A 1,009-nucleotide genomic window follows, 5' to 3' on the forward strand; every position below is an offset into this window, starting at 1 on the left:
ATGTCATATACATTGGCTGCATTCAGAGACAAATAATGGTATATTTACTTGCACATCTATAACTATATTGTTTGTATGGTTTATTGTATGCCCATATATTTGTTCAATATCGCGTATTTCGGAATTAGGTCTAAATTCTACTATTTTGGCAATCTTGACTAAAGTTAAATAATCGTATGTGCTAGAGCATGAGCATGACACGGATGTATGCGATTATGTAATTTGGTAAACATAATGACAGATTTATGATGGGTATCAGTTTGTACCAGTTACGATTGAAGTATGGGCAAGTATGATTCCATTGTTCTGTAAAAATATAGATAGTGCACATATTTTATTGTCTTTGAGTTATGAGCTTTCATTACTTATCTAGACAAGATGATTGGATATTGAATCTCAGGTGATGTCTTTCATACGTCTTAAGAATATGTCCCATACTCTAAGAATAGAAATTTACGTAAAACATGTCTTTGTGATGTTTTTAAGTTGGGTTTTGACACATTTCACGACTTGTTCACCCAGGTGTGCGATATTCATGCACCCATGAATGTCAAGACTCTCAAGTCTAAGCGAAATAAATACCTTGAATAACTATAGCAATTAAGAAATATGTTAAGCTAAGCTCAATATATATGCAAAATGTATTACCAGTCAACATGAGTCAATTGCAGTCCTATAGAAATATACTTACCAGTGTGCTGTACAAATAACAATGTAGCTTGAGGGAAAAAAATAGTACCAAGCTGACCTTGAGCAATTTCGTTTTGATATTTTGCAATAAATCGACAAAGGAAATCCATCTTTAGGAGTGTTTATTGATTTCAGCAAAGTATTTGACACAATCAATCTTTCTACTTTGTTATCCAAACTTGAACATCATGGGTTTAGTTGTCCTTGTCAACAATGGGTAAAACGTTATCTCACAGAATGCTCTCAGTTATCCACTCAAATGGCATTTTGTCAGAAAAATCCACAATTTATCATGGTGTACCTCAACATGCTCAAGGCT

The sequence above is a fragment of the Glandiceps talaboti genome, chromosome 9 (genome assembly GCF_964340395.1).
Source record: "Glandiceps talaboti chromosome 9, keGlaTala1.1, whole genome shotgun sequence".
Taxonomy (NCBI): Eukaryota; Metazoa; Hemichordata; class Enteropneusta; family Spengelidae; genus Glandiceps; species Glandiceps talaboti.